Raw genomic sequence first — 16,301 nt, 5'->3', positions numbered from 1 at the left:
AGACTGCCCCTTGCCCAATGACAATGAGTCTGTAGAGGCTGGTTGATCATCCTTCTTTGCAACACAGCTTTTGCCACTCCCAATTGCCAGCTTGGAGAGGATTCTTCAGAGGTCAACTGAGCAGCCATTTGCCCAGCAGGAGACCAGTTACACAAAATACCTTCTTGGCCGTCTGAGTGCTGTTACTGAAACATATACGCAGCCTAATCACATCTAGCTTGCAGTACTTGAAATGGTCTTGATTAGGGGGTGGGAGAATCTGCTCCCAGGCAGTGTAAATGCTTCAGAGGAGCCATTTTCATCTGCTTCAGGAGAAAGCAAATGGGAAGGAAGGGGATTTCTGGCCTATTTCAAGAGTAGGAGACAGCTGCTAGTATATCTTGTTTCACATCAGCTGCACTTCACCACTGGAAACTCAAGCATGAGTCTTGGAATTGTCTCACAAATATTTATTCTATTTTGTGTGCATGTGCGCACACCTGCATTCATACTGCCCTTTAGTTAATATACTATTGGGATGGTTAACAACCAGTAAAAACAATTACAGTAACAAAACAGCATATCTTAACAACCTGATTAAAACAGTGGAGACAGTAAAAAAATAAAAATGCAAGCATTGCAGAGGACGTTGGGAAGTCGTACCACTGCATCATGCGGCTGTTTTATTTGACTCCTAGGTGTGGCAGGATTAAATTTCTTGGGGTTTCTTTGGTGAGAAAAATAAGTACACAGTTAAAAAGTACCATTTTATATTGAATTCACAAGTCACATTACAACTTTTCAGCACCTCTCATTTTGGGAATTTGAAAGTTGCAAAATTCAGCATGTCTTGTTGCCCCACAGTCGTCAGCCTTCTTGACTTTGCTCAACTTGCTAGTATTAGAATGATAATGTGATATATTCCTTACAGGGGTTGGGCTTTATGTACATATAGTGGATAGAAATTTATCACTTGAGAATTTATTCTCCACTGATACCTACTGTAGTCTATCCTGTCCACTTTGCAGCTTTGTACTGTTGCCTCCTTTCTCTCTCTTCTCTTTCTCTCTCTCTCTCTTACTCTGCTGCCACCTTCTTTCCCTCTTTTATTTGAATTTTTTAAATAACACTTTTAATATTTTGAAAATGGAGAGAAAGAAAGAAAGAAAATACTCTACCTTTAGCTAATCCCTTATTCCCTCCCTGCACTATTCAAGATCCTGGCTTTTAGCTAGATAAGATTACAAGTAAACCTGTACGTCTTTCTTCATCTCTTCCTTATATTAGCCCATTTCCATCATGCTTTTGAAATTAAGATTCCAAAGCTGAATCCTGTTGGTACTGAGTATCCTCCTTCTCATTATATTTACCAGGACGTGAGCACTCAGGGTCAGGGTCTCCCTCTCCAAATCTCTTCTTTAAACCCTCCCATTTCACTTCAGCACACAATTGAGCTTAGTTCTCTCTAAGGAGATTTGGGATGCTGTGTACTGAAGGACACTGTTTAACAATAAACGCTATGGTTGAACAGCAGCAGAAGCGCTGGCTTAATGGGTCTTGAAGGTTGTATCTGAAATGCAGCCTGTGGGAGAGGAATCCTGTATCTATAGCAACACAAAACCTGAATGAAGGGAGGGTGTATTCTCATCTATAAGCGGGAGATTGGATCAGGATTAGAAGGCCAGGAGGTAACTTGCATTCTGTCAATGCCATAACTATTCGATTGACAAAAAGATGCCAAAGAAAGCAGTGCCTTGGAGCATTACCAGAATAGTTCCGTACTTCCATCCAGTGGCTTACTGTAGATTTTGCTTAAAGCGCATCATTATAGCTATTGAACCATTATATAAGAAACAGTGGAGTCACCCCTAGTCTCCTTATTATGTATATGATAGCAGCATAGAGGTGCCTCCATAGAAAAATTGGCCTAGAGGTCCTTGCTGTGTGGACAGACAGAAAGCAATTCTGAGCCATATTGTTAACAATGGAAGCAGCCAAAGAGAGGTCTTAAAGAAAAAATGCAGCTTTTGCAATGCAAATTGGTGTCTGCATTGGAATTAGAATCCAAATCAAGGGGGGAAGAATCCAATAAAAGTTAGGGCACTGAGGGCAATTCACACTGCCCGTGATTGTGTGCGGTTTCCCCAAGGCAAAATATAATCAGATTAAATGCATGTTTTAAATAACACTGATGTCTAAAACACACATTGCTAAAAGATTGGTGGTTGCCTAATGCTAATGTTTCTGCTAACCTGTAGAGTTTGTGGAGTATGGGAACTGACCTCAAGACCTGCAGAAACGGAAGGGACTTGAGAATGCTATTAATCACTCAAGTTCCATGAATTTCAATAATATTTGGGACTATACCTCATGTGTCTCAACTTTCAGCAGAGGATCCTACCAGTACAGCTGCACTGCCTGCAACATTCAGTTTTTGTTTGTGCGTCTATTTAATTTACAGGGACCCAGATTTAGCTTCTACATTATCAAAATCTCTCTATGTATGCAGAATGCAATACCAATATATTTTTGTAACATTTTTTCAGCTGCTTAACATATTGATGTTCCCCATTTCAAAGTCTTTTTTTTCATCTTTATTTTCTTTCCTGTTTGGGTACTGGAAATTGTAGATTTCAATGACATCAATATCTGAACTCCATTTTTACACTCAGTTACCATTCTAGAACTCTCTTTCTAATTCAAGAATCTGTTCACACCTAGAAGGGACACAAGTGTTCTTAACATTTAAAGGCAACTAGCCAGGCAGTTTTAAAGGCTTCATGTTCACACTTTTCCAAATTTTTCTCTATTCTCTTGCTTTCCCCCCCACTCCATCTGGTTTCATTGTATTGCTTCACACTTTGCAAAGTTGGTTAACTTTGCAAGGTGACATGAAACTTAGAAAACAGCTTTTTGTCCATACCCTATGTTTCTACTTTATGGTAACAAAAGCGGGACAGATTTTTATCAGGCGCGTCTTGGTGTATGCTTGCGAATGTGGCGCGTGCTGCAGCCCTTTGAGTCAAGACTATATACCGTATTTTTTGCTCTATAAGACTCACTTTTTCCCTTCTAAAAAGTAAGGGGAAATGTGTGTGCGTCTTATGGAGCGAATGCAGGCTGTTCAGCTATCCCAGAAGCCAGAACAGCAAGAGGGATTGCTGCTTTCACTGCGCAGCGATCCTTCTTGCTGTTCTGGCTTCTGAGATTCAGAATATTTTTTCCCCCCTGTTTTCCTCCTCCAAAAACTAGGTGCGTCTTGTGGTCTGGTGCGTCTTATAGAGCGAAAAATACGGTAGTTATGGAAGTCTCAGATGGAGTTCTCCTCCACAATATGTGGGGAAAACTAGCCAGCTTAGATGACTATTAAAAAAAGCATTTGTCTACTGACTTATTAGCTGTCTTAGACATCTTTCTCCAACCCTGGTGCCCTCCAGATGTTTTGTGTTATAACAGACACCATCCCTGGGCACTGGCCATGCTGAGTAGTTGGAGTTCTCCAACATCTGCTGTGTACCAAGCTGAGGTTGACTGTTCTAGGGCTTTAAAGCTCCAAACCCAGCACAGTGCAGACTGGCAACTAGTACAAAATCAGTGTTACATGCTCCAGCTGTCCTATCCTCATCAACATGTGCGTTCTGCCCAAGTTAAAGTTTCCCAGCTGTATTCAGTTTAACCTGTATGTCACTAGTGCGTGGATCACTAGGGTAGCAGCCTCAGCTAACAAGTCACTCCTAGCAGTGCCTCTAGCCGTGCTTCCACAGACAGAACCCTGTGAAGACCCCTAAGATGTGAATTCCGTCCTTCAGGGGACGTGCAATCCTGTCCAAGGCTAGTTGTAAACCTCCCCCCAGATTTACCAGTTTCCTCTCCCACAGAACCTCCATCTTGTCTAGATTAAGCTTCAAGCTTCTTCTCATTCATCCCCAAGCCACCTCTTGAGCAGCGGCTGAAGAGTTTCACAACCTACTGGGACAAGCAGTTGGAAGTGAGAGGCAGAGCAGCGTGCCACCTGCATATTGGTGGCCCCTCACCTCAGGCCTCCAAGTGATCTCTTGCAGAAGTGTTGTGTAGTTTTTTCCCCTCAAACAACAACAACATGGCAGACAGAATGGAACCTCGTAAGCCAAAGGCCGTTTGGCTGGAACAGAGCTCCCCCAGCATCATCTTCTGGGTTGATTCTTCAGGAAGTTCTCCTGTAACACTGTGCCCCCAACCCTGAAAATATCACTTAGAGGAATTCCGGTGCTTCCCCAAGCATTCTGGTATCAATATTTCCTTGCTGTGTGAGTGTGATCCCTGCCCCCTTGTCAACCAGTGCTTCCATTGTGACTGAGACCCCTTAAACTGCAGTTTCATTGCTACTGTAAACATCTGTTGAGCAGTGCCCAGACATCTCCATGACAAATTGTACCTACTCTCCTGGCTCCATTTTGTGACATTCTAAAACTAGATTGATTGATTGTTTCATTGATGTAGAGGTTAAGAATTCTGCTATTGTGGCAAATACAGAGTGGGGGGACGACGACATCAGCAAGGCCAAACTATCATTCTGCAGCAGCCCTCTACCTCACAGCAAGGCTACAGGTTACCCCCACCTCCACTCCCCTTCATTACAGGGATGGGATAAAACACTTACACTGATCTGTCCTAGTGTGGGTATAGCTTTGGAGGGAAAGTTGCTGTTTGCCAGAAATGTATTTATTTATTTTTATTTTATATCCCTCCTTTATCCCCGAGCAGGACCCAGTGCAGTTCACAGCATGTATTAAAACAATTTAATTAAATGACTATGCCTATACCTATTGAAAGCAGCCCTATTAAAAGCAACACTGAGAACTATTAAATAGCAGAACGACAAAAGAGAAGAAGAAAATGTACACCACCCCTCTCAGAAGACCCGTTTGTGGCCAAAGGCCTGTCTGGACAAAAGATATATTTGCCTGTCTGGCGAAAGGAAAGTGGAGAGACAGCTAGGCTGGGCTGGTGTCACTATCAGGGAGTAGCCACTGAGAAGGCCCCCTCTCGTGACCTCACCAAATGTGTCTGTAGAGGTGGAGGAACCCATAGAAAGGCCTTCCCAGAGGATCTCAAAGCCCCCGTAGGATCTTGCTTCTTCTTTTAATATCCCTAAGTTATTTTGTTTTGTTGGAGGAACCGGTGGCATGCTGAGTCAGAGGGATGAGCTTGGGCTCTCTTGTCCTTTTAGTGGTTCACAAGATATAAGAGCAAGGCACCCAAGAGATTATGACATACATTTTTTATTTATGCATTAAAAAATGCAAACGGCACCTTTTAACCTATAAACAAGCAAGGTTCTCAAGGGTGTTTACAACCATTAAAACACAATAAAGGTAATTTTAAAACATACTAAAATATACTGCGTAGCTAAAAAAACACACACCCTAGAACTTCCATTCTTCACAGCAGCCAAGCATTTTACATCCCAAAGGCCTATGAATATAAAATAATATATATTAAATATACAAGTATAAATTAAACATCCAATAAATATTCAATTAAAAACTTTGCTTCTGTTCATTTTGGACCTGAGTCTAAGGGATCTCATTATGGCTGCATAAAAACCCGAGGCTCTAAATATGCTGAACTTGGGAGATGTATAGTTTTAGAATTAGGCAAATTTATAAGGGAGGGAGGCTGAGTTACAGGCGGTGATGGAGAAACATAAATGCTAGGCAGGGAGAGAGCAGATGTAAAATCAAAGCAGATGTCAAGCCCTGGTGTGTGTGTGCGCGCGCGTGTGTGCACGTGTACACACACACACACACACACACACACACACACTGATATTTTACTGGGCCTTGAGTACATTTGCAGGGCCCCATAAATCATATACACAAGGCCCTTTTATGAGCACTGCACACCTACAGTGTGTGTGTGTGTGTGTGTGTGTGTGTGTGTATTAGCATTAGCCAGGCACAGAGAGGGAAATAGCACTGGATCTTACAAATCCAGAAACATTGGTGGAGGGGAGAGCCTCTCTCTCTCCAAGCAGCAACGACATTTATCTTTCCTGCAGCAGTGTTTAAAGTGAAAAGGGAGTATCAGGAGAGTTTGATAGGATCCAATTAAATTCTAGCAGATAAAATAATGATGAATTGCAGTTGAGCCCCGGCGAGACATGATGCGCATTACTGCCCTCCCTATAGTGCTGGGAAGGCATTGAGGTCATCAACTATAGAAAAATAGGACACAGTTGCAACTGTACTATTCGTGCAGAAAACAGCCTAGGGAAATGAAGTTGGAAGCTGATTGTGTGAGTATATACGTTCAAGGTGGATGTTCCCACTGTAACATGGTTGTTTATGAGTCTATGAGATTAGCGGACAGGCCGTATTCCTTGTTGAGAGCCTTTCTCTTTAGCCATTGCATACACTCTGGATAGGGGACTGACAAAAAATAAACAAAAATATTGGATACATAATTTTCTTACTGTGATGGAGAGCATTTTTACAGTTTTGTACTTCTCTGAATGAATGAAATAAAAGTTCAGAATAGGTCCACTAAGCAAGCGTTGATAAAATTATTGATTGAATTGCTGAGATTGCTTACCTTTTTCAAATCCCTCCTTGGTGCAATTGGGTGCGTGTTTAACCTAAACTAGACTTGCTAGAGTTCCCCTATTAGAATAAATAAGGAAAATACATTGAAGGGACTATTGTTAGTCAGGAATAGCATGCATTACTTAAGAGTGTGAGAATCAGGAATGAGTTAAAAACATTTCATTTCTTTTATCTTTGGGGTGGACCGAAACTTTCTCTACCTGTTTCCAAAACCATCCATCTGAGTGTTTTTGTGTCAAGTGTTTTAGATACTTTGGTGGAACACGATAAAGAGAAAACTCATCAGAAAACAATCTGAAAAACTCCAAATAAAGTATCCTGGGGGGGATATAGGCAAATCCCTTCATTTGAGTTTAAACCTGGGCTGATTTGGAGCCTTGTGGAGACAACACTGTAAAAGTGTAGCATCTTTCAAGGAATTCGCTGTTTGAACATGAGGTATTCATTCCATACTGCAGACATTTGGAGGGCGGGATGCCTAGTATAAAGATCTTGGGCATCTTAGCTTTCACATTGAAGAAACAGGGCCTAGCCTGCCTAATAATAAAGATGCTGAAAACGTGTATGCCATGAGCATCTTATTTTTCCTCCCCCTGTTATGTTCCTCTGTAGTGGATCTTTTGCACTGGATTCTGATGCTCTTCCTCCTTTCCTTCCTCTGCCTGTGTTTCCATATCTATACTATGTCTCTGGGTGTCCTTCTGCATCCATCTGTTTGCTTGCTTATCATGCTGTGTGCCCATCTGTGTAAGTTTCTGTCCACCTGCATATGTGTGTTCCTCTGATTTTTAAAGACAGATCAGTTGTTTTCAATATTTGGTGTAGACTTTGGAAACAAGGAGCATTTGTGGTAGACTTGCAACAGGTGATGGATTTTTCAGTCAAGAACGGAGACAAAATTATGTCAAAGGATGGAGGCAGGCAGGCAGCTAGTATCCACTTTGGCCCACTCATAATTAAGGACAGCCAGGATAGGCTAAGAAGTTGGTAGGAACATTAAATAATGTTTATGATGTGCCTGAGTCCTTGGGTTCATTGAATTTTGATGCCACATAAAGTCCTTTCTGCTGCTAAGTGAAATTGTCAGAGTGCCACCCATGTTTTGTCAGCCTCTTACTGTGTATAGCCACATGGGAAGTCTGCATGACTACATGGTTTAGGCATGTTATAGCCTCTGTGTAGATTGCTGCTTGTGGAGATACTTTTATGCTCTACTGTTGAGATATAGAAGACAAAATTTGGACCTTGATGAAGGGTGGGGAGACAGAGCTGCATAAGGCAGCTCAGTTTTTATGGACTCGCTCATCCTGTGTTGGATCCTGACTTCTGACCAGTGTGAGCCAATGCCATGTTTCACAGTGAAGAAGAGTTTTGACACGCATCGGGGGTGTGAAGAATGCTAGACATTCCCAGGGCGGGAGCAGAGGAAGCTGGGCCATCTCAGGTATAAAGCGTTGCTTGGGATCTCCTATCTTTCTTTCAGACATCCTAACCTTTATCCGAGAGAGCTGAATAACAAATAGGAACCACATGCTAGCTTCACTCAGAGAAAATAGAGGGGCAGGAGACAGACTTTTCTACACAAAGGTTTCCAAACAGACCAGGCTGTGAAGCCATTGCTGAAAGTTGGCTTGTGAACCCTGGCTTGTTTGGAAGCCATTGACCATAGTTTCCTGGCTTGCATGAAACAGGAAATGAAGGTTAGCTGCAGCTTCCTGGCTTGTTTCCGCACATGGGTGAAAGGACAACCAATGCAGGGTCCAGAGGGGGTGCGTTCAGGTTCATGGAACTCATGCATATCCTTACTTGCTAAACCAGGATCTGATTGTCCAAAGATGGCCATTGATTAATTTTAATCTTACTTTATTTTATTAATATGTTGCCAGCTTTCTGGAGGTTGCTTTTAAATTTTGTAAACCACCATAAAATCTTGAATGAAGATCAGAGGGACCAGAGTTCAGCGGTAGAGCAGCTGTTTTGTACACAGAAGGACCCACGTTTAGTTTTTGGCATCTCCAGTTAATATAGGACCATTTAATCCATTTAGTCCAGTTTGATCTACTCTTACTAGCAGCAGCTCTCCAAAGCCTCAAGCAGGGATCTTCCACGTAATCTGCTAGTAAAACAGAGATGCTAAGGGACTGAATCATCTCTCATTTGCATGCAGAATATATGTTTTACGTGCCCCAAATTTGGTCCTGCTCCAAATTTACCTGACCATTGCACACTTTTGGCCATTTCAGCAATTTAATGAAGAGAAAAACAATGCCAAGAAAGTTATTTGAGATATTTCCCCCCCCCCCCCATTTAATTCATTTTAGCAGATGAAAATAAGAGAAGCCACTACTATATGATTACCCAGCCTTCTTCAGGCCGCTTCTTGGAAACCCATTTTATATAAAATAATTGCACTGAAGGTGGCTTGTCCTGCTTTTACAGCTGATTCTTTCAGTTGAGGCAAAACGGCCTGTTGTGAGCACACAGAGCAGAAATCCATGCACATCTCAGTGTTCGTTGTGACAAAGGCCTGTGTTTGGACCGCTCACTTTGCGTATATTGTTATTGTTGTTGCAACTCCCTCGTGTGTAAAATGAGGATTATAAAATAGATTTGCTTCTCACATTCTCCAATGAAGGCTGCGAGAGGGCAGGTGGGAGTGTTGATTAGTTACTGTGTAAATTTCTGTGGTGCGTAATTGCAGAGTGTTGTAATCTAAATATATGTATTACGGAAAGTAAAAACAAATCCTTTTTGAGCTTTCAAGGCATGCACAGGATCCATCTGGGTATCTGTCAACAACAAATAAATACAGCTTAAATGAAAATAATTGGAGTGTGGCCAAGTCTTGAGGTCAGGGATCTGTAGCAATCGCGACTGGCAAATCAGCAAGACAAGTGCAGGAGCTTTTGTTGTAGGAGAATGGCACAGTACGTCAAACTCAGGCTAGGCTGGTTAAATGCTCTTCTTCTTGGTGCTTTCCAGAGATGCACTCATCTATGAATACAATACCTCTCTACCTCCACCCCGCCCCCTTAAGGCACTTGCCACCAGATGCAATTTATGAGTGTTTGGATTATTCATATCTTCCAGTTGATTCTCTTTAGATCCTGATTTTGATAATCTGCTTAGTAAATTCTTCAAGAAGAAACAGGGCAGAAGACTGACACTTGGGTTGGACCGCCAAGCGGGGAACCTTGATAGTGTATATGTACCAACAGTTCAACTATTAGGTCTGAAGTAACACGTTGTACTATTAACTTGAGAAAAACCAGCATTAGTCATTTTTACTCAGATGTATAGATATTCATTCTCATTAGTTAATGGTGATTTATTGACAGCCGTTTCCACTAGAAACTAGATTTGTTTGTGGGGATGGTCGTATATGTATTGGGGTGACTGTCCCCCAAAGTCAAGAAAATTGGGTAGCCAACATGGTGCCGTCCAGTTGTTTGTGAACTACAATTCCCATCATCCCTAACCGCTGGCCTTAATTGTTGGGGCTAATGGGAATTGTCATTGAACATTTGGAGAACACCTCAATGGCTTCTACTCCTGTTATGTCCTGCTATTCCAGAGATGTTATTTTGTCTATGTATAGTGTAGCACGGCAGAAATCTGAAAGGCCAATCCAGGTAGCACTTTGTCATAACTATTGACTCAACCAATAAAATATCTTTAGAAATGTGTATTTATAAACATTCAGATCGAGAGAAAATAAGAGCATTGGCATCATGCTACTACTAAGACATCAAATCAGCAAGCATTATTACTATTTTTATAGCCAGCCTTACCTCATTGTATGTTTATTTGGAAATAAGCTGCTTTGATTTTGGTGAGAGTAACTTGCAAATAAATGCACCAGACCCTTGTTATACAGTGGTACCTCAGGTTACATATGCTTCAGGTTACATACGCTTCAGGTTACAGACTCTGCTAACACAGAAATAGTACCTCGGGTTAAGAACTTTGCTTCAGGATGAGAACAGAAATCGTGCTCTGATGGCGCGGCAGCAGCAGGAGGCCCCATTAGCTAAAGTGGTGCTTCAGGTTAAGAACAGTTTCAGGTTAAGAACAGACCTCTGGAACGAATTAAGTACTTAACCCGAGGTACCGCTGTATATTGTAGAACATTTACAATCTGGGTTGTTAAGTAAAGGGAACAAGTGACACAAACACACACATACCTTTCAGTCTCAATACATATTAGCATGAGGATTCTTATCTGCGTTAACAATTATGGCCACAGTACTATGGGGTATATACTTTGCATATACTTTGAATAAAGGGTGAGATTTTCTGTATGTGCCTTTAAGAGGGTTAAAAATATCAAATGGCATAGAAAATAAAAACAAAGTAGAAGCACGAGTAAGTGTTTGGCTTTGTCTGTGTAACTCGAGCATGTGGTGTCAGACTCCTGGCCAAAGCTCGAGCTTGTTGGCTGCTTTCTGCTCTGTCTCCTCCAAAACACCCACCTTCCCTGGCTTCCCCTCTGGCTCTTGGGATGCATGTCGGGCTCCCTTCCTATACACAGTGTTAGGAAATCCAGGAATAGTTCAGGCTGTTGTTGGCAAGACCCAAAATCTGGCTTGTTCTTCCTCCGGTTGAGTCATGGAGAGACTGGCAACTGTGAAGGCAGACAGATTCCTAGTTCTTTTCCGCCCCCCAGATGTGCCCCTCTGTCCTTCTTTCTGTCCATGGAAGAATTGAAAGAGACAAGTGAATCTCTTTTAGCATGTTCTTTAATGTGCACAAACATGGTGGTGTGTTTTAAGCAAGCCACTCGTCTTCTTTGCAATGCTTAGGGCTTAGTTCTCCAAAATAGCAGATGAGATGGTAGAGCCTATGGTATATCGAGACAGCAGGTAAAGGCTCATATTACTGACTCCCCTTCCACACTGCACACAGAAAATGAGAGGTCAGGATTCCACCCTAGCTCTAGTTTTCTGTGCATAAGCTATCTTGGGTTTCTTCTCCAGTACATTCTACAGGATGTAACTGAGCTTCCTCTTTCTACCCCTGCAATGGCTTGCTTTAATGGTGTTGTTTACAAGGCAGAAGTAGAACACTATCAGGAAATGTTTCCAGAGTTCTAGATAAGTGGGACTCTTGAACTACTTGTAGCAATATTGTGCTATCTGGGTTCTGATGTTCCACAGTCTTTGGCAGAACAATGAGAGTGAGATCTGGATTTTGAAGATTGTTGTGGGTTCAACTCTCTCCCACAACCCACTCTCTTGCCAGATAATGATGGCAGGGAAAGAAAAGTGTAGTGCTGCTTATTTCAGAGGGCAAATAGTGATGATGAGGAATCAAAATACAATAAAACAACCACAGCAATTAAACATTAACGTGAAGCCGCAGCAGAGCAGATAAAATATTAATATTGTTAAAGATAGAACAAAGTTGTTTTATTCATTTATGTTGCTTTTAATATAGTCTTTTGTTTTTGCAAGCTTCCTTGAACTATATGAGGAAAAGCGGGGTATAAGCATTTCAGAAATATATATATATATTAAAAGCATGAACTGGATCAGTTACCTAACCATCTTTGGGATCATTTATGTGGGAATCAGTATTGTGCACGGTGGTTGTGGGAGACTTTTGTCTTGATAAATTATTGGCTCATAGTGTGAAGTTTCATTTTGACTCAGTCAAAACCTGTGCAACATGTTGTTTCCAATCTCCCACAAATCTTGCTTACTAAGGAAGGCAGGCCTGCATTTCCTGAAGCAGAAATGCCCCTCTCTCCTACATGTGAGTTTCTTTTGTCAATGCAGGCACCTGGAGGGTTAAATAATCTCTCCCCGCTTCCCCCTACTCCACACCCAAATCAGAAGTAACTCATTTCCAAAAGGAGCCAGGGCAGAGAAATGCAAATAAGTGTTTCGGACAGCTGCAGGCTGTATGCCTTCCTGAGATGCCAGTGCCCCAAATGAGACATGTCAGAGTACAAATTGAAAATGCCAATTTCACTTACTCTGCCACGCTGCTCGTCACAGCTAAATCCTTCTCTGCCGCCCCTCCCCCCCCACTTCCCACTTACCGAATGATGGGTGCTTCTCCTTAATGTAAATCTGCCTGACTTCTTGGGTTATTTCTGCAGTGGGTCTCTTCGGCCAGTCTTAGTGGGACACAGCTACAAAGGATTGGGAGGGGAAAAGGTACACAGAAACTCTTCCCTCATCCATATTATCTGAATGTCAGTTATCTTCTAGTGATCCATATTTAACTCCTGTACTGCATAAAGGCCTTATTGATGTGAGCTTACAGTAGCTGTACCCCCATTTATCTGAACTTCTGGTTGTTTCGGCGCTGCCCAGCCCATTTGTATAAATTCTTTTTCTGGAATTTGTGTGAAGTTGCTTGGAATGTACTGGGTATATGTTTATCTAGGTACAGATGTAAATATAAACAGTGACTAACAGATTACTTTTTTAGAACAGAACATTTCGCCTCCTGCCTTCCTCAGTTGCCCAGCTGTGAATTCAAGTCCATTGGGCCAGAATTTTTTCCCTTGTTTCCAGTGCTCTTGGATCGGGTGGCATTGCCATTGCAATAATGGATAAATCAGAGAGGGGGTGTGGCTATCTGAATGGAAGTGTTTTCCAATTGGTTGTTGCATCCCCCCCCCCCAGGATTAGCTGTGTGAAATCCTAAAGCATTTGTGTGCATCAGTTGCTGTTTTTAAGATGGAAAATAAGAGAGGAGGGACTCCAGGTGTTTGAAATAATGTTCATTCCAGGCCCAATGTGTTTCGGAACAAATCCATCCTTGGGGGCACATTTTTAGCAGTGTTTTGCAGTAGTAAGAGTCCTCATGCATTTGGTGAAAATTGCTTATAAAACTGTGCCCCTGAGCAAAGCTTTGTTCCCAAACATGTCAGTCCTGAAATAAATCATATTTCAAACTCCTGGAGAGTCTCCTATACGTATATGTGTACATACACAAACATGTAATTTTCTTCTAGAGGTGCTTCCCCAGTTTTAACGGCTGGTTTCCTTCAGTTATCATTTCACCTATGTACTGAGCATTCACAGTCAATGATGTAAATTAAATTGCTGGACCTGGCAGTGAACTTTTTGTTTGATATACTAAGTCATAGTATATCATGGTTATAGCCAGTTGTGGTGCTCATGAAGTAACTGTCTCCAGGAGATAAAACACAGGTAATGCTAGGTTGTATCCAACGTTAGGCATACTCAGATATAACCCTTAAAATGAACAAACATAACTAGCTTAGGTCTACAAATTTCTATGGGTCAATCTTACTAGAGCTTAGCTGGATACATCCTAGTACATTTGAATCCTTCCACGATCCAGAGCAAACTTGTCTGAAGTGCAGTTTGATGCTTTGAAAATCATCTCTCTGGATGTAAAGGTAAAGGTAAAGGTACCCTTGCCCGTACGGGTCAGTCGTGTCCGACTCTAGGATTGTGCGCTCATCTCACTTAAGAGGCCGGGAGCCAGCGCTGTCCGAAGACACTTCCGGGTTACGTGGCCAGCGTGACAAAGCTGCTCTGGCGAGCCAGCACCAGCGCAGCACACGGAAACACCATTTACGTTCCCGCTATAAAGCGATACCTATTTATCTACTTGCACTTAGGGGTGCTTTCGAACTGCTAGGTGGGCAGGAGCTGGGACCGAAAGACGGGAGCTCACCCCGCCGCGGGGATTCGAACCGCCGACCATACGATCGGCAAGTCCTAGGCACTGAGGTTTTACCCACAGCGCCACCCGCCTCCCTGCATGTACATGCACACAATTCAAGGAGCTGGGGAAGGAAGGGCTCAGTTTGTTTAGAACATTAAATGAACCGTGGACTTTTGCATAGATCTTGGAATAACATTGATGGCTTGTGCAAAAGGATCATTTTGAAGAATGCACTCCCTTGTGTGAGCAGAAGTTTTGCTCAGTTGTGTCATCAGTCCATTTTTTTTAATGCTAAAGTTACATTTTTAAAAAATAAAAATAATAATTACCTTTTAAAAATGTAAAGTGCTCTTTTATGCACATTATTGTGAGCATTCTAGGTTGAATTTTGTTTTTATAGTTGTTTTGAAATGTTTTTGTAAGTCAAAACTTAGGGAAATGACAAATACATATAAATCACCATCATCTGCCTTGGGAGTTTTTATTGAAGGATGGTATAAAAGCATATTAAAGAAATTAGTTCCTGAATGGGAACTTTTGGCTGATACGCTTATTTTCTCCTTCAAAATTATTGTGCAGGATAGACTGTCATGTTCAACACCTTAGGGCAGCTGAATTTTACTGATTAGACCATACTTATATACAGTGAATGTCTTACTATATACAGTATCGCCTATGTTGCACTCTTTGAAATTGAAGGAGCATGATGTAAACATATAATCTGTAAAGTAGTTATACCCTACTGGATTATTTTGCAATTGGTTGTCCTGTGACAAACACCCTGGTCTTTTCTCAGGAGCTCGGCCTTTCTCTGGTAGGTTTCTTACGTTAGTTCTGAACTTTCACCTGAACGCTTTACACTGCAAAGCATTCAACCAGAAATGCAAAACCAGAGTCCCTTCTGTTTCTTTGCGCTTATCACTGAATTAAGCACAAAATAGGCTTTGAAGGAAGCTGAGGCGTGGAAGCTTCTACCTTCTTTGAGTGGCAGGAGGATGTGGAGAAAGGGTGCCTGGGGGTACGGATATGCGGGGAGGGGAGGGGACCATACTTTCACTTCTCTGTGTCCTCATCAAGGCAGACTCAGTGCCATGGGCTGAGGGTAGGTGGGTGGGGTGGAGTGGGGGGGGGCGGGAGGATCCAAGGCACAGGGAGAGCTGATTCTCCAGTGTCCATAGCTCCCTAACAAACTCCAGCAAGCCATGAATCTTTCATTTAATCTCTCCTGACACGCCTGTCATTTTCTCCGGAGAGAAGCGGAGAATCTCTCGCCGAAGGAGGTCATTAGCTGTCAGGGAAGGTTCCGACTGCCTTCCTGTCTCTGTATCGATCAAGCCTCCACATGCGCGCAGGCACTGTGGAGGGAATATTGATGGGGCTGCCAGAAGTTTGGCTTGGGCTAGAGATTGGGTGTATCTTTTCACTGGGTGGGAGGGACAAGGGCTCATGGGGCTGCTTGATGAAGATATAACCCCAAATTTGTCTGCCTCTACAACTCTGCCCTCACAGAGCTATTGTCCGCCTTAGGCTCTTGCTTTTTCGTTTTCTGTGTGGGAGCTTTATTTCCCTATACCCTAGGAAAGGCAGAATCTAATATTGCCAGCTCTGGAGAGCAGAGAGTGATGACTCCAGCTGCTGCTTAGTTTGAGATATCACTGTCACTCAGTTTGTACAGTTCACAGAAAATCCTCCTCCTTTCATTGGAGGAGCAGGTTCAACATGAACACTGAATGTTAATCAGAATCAAATGATTAGCATGTTTAGTTTTTATTATATATCACCATAGTGACAATATTGTACAAGGGCTGTACACTATTGGAGGGGCTCTGAAAGCCACTTAGTCCACAGTGAGTGTATGCCAGCAGTGCTTTTTTTTTTTTTTTTTAAGTACAAATTCTTCACTCAGGTAACCTAATTCCTGTGCCAAGAGAAGCTGGAGTCTGCAATGCAAATAAATTATGCACATGACGTGACTTCAAATAGATTTGCTTATTTCCCACCAGTGATTCTGTTTCTGCTAGCTGTAGGAGAGGCAGAAGAGCTATACGGAAGCATATCCAAACTCTTGCAATATTGTCTGTGCAAGTA

The 16,301-nt window shown here is 42.3% G+C and overlaps 1 protein-coding gene across 6 annotated transcripts in view; it reads left to right on the top strand.

Moving 5' to 3' along the window:
- The window catches only part of PLXNA1 (plexin A1), a 298,111-nt gene that overhangs the window by 201,439 nt on the left and 80,371 nt on the right, over window positions 1-16,301 (top strand). The window lies entirely within an intron of this gene.

The sequence above is a fragment of the Podarcis tiliguerta genome (genome assembly GCF_965153285.1).
Source record: "Podarcis tiliguerta genome assembly, chromosome: 2".
In the NCBI taxonomy this organism is placed as follows: domain Eukaryota; kingdom Metazoa; phylum Chordata; class Lepidosauria; order Squamata; family Lacertidae; genus Podarcis; species Podarcis tiliguerta.
The sequence above is the reverse complement of the archived record's forward strand: the minus strand, read 5'-3'. Positions and strand labels throughout refer to the sequence as shown.